This window comes from Helobdella robusta (genome assembly GCF_000326865.2).
Source record: "Helobdella robusta unplaced genomic scaffold HELROscaffold_56, whole genome shotgun sequence".
NCBI classification, from domain to species: Eukaryota; Metazoa; Annelida; class Clitellata; order Rhynchobdellida; family Glossiphoniidae; genus Helobdella; species Helobdella robusta.
The window spans coordinates 495,213-495,474 of NW_008705301.1; positions in this window are offsets into that span (position 1 = coordinate 495,213).

A 262-nucleotide genomic window follows, 5' to 3' on the forward strand; every position below is an offset into this window, starting at 1 on the left:
ATTTCAACTGTAATAATTAATATCACAACTCTCTCTTTGTTGATGTCATAAGTGTGATTTAAGTCTTTGTTTATTTCATTTCAAAACAATCATTTTTACTAAAAAGTAAATTTTTAACAAAAAACATTTATACATAAATTATTTTTATTCTTCTTGAATAAGCATATTTGTCGCATTTCAATGATAAAATCTTAAAAATAATTTAATAAAAGGTTTTTTTACGACGAAAGATGTCGCTAACAGAAACCTGACCTGCGTTGTT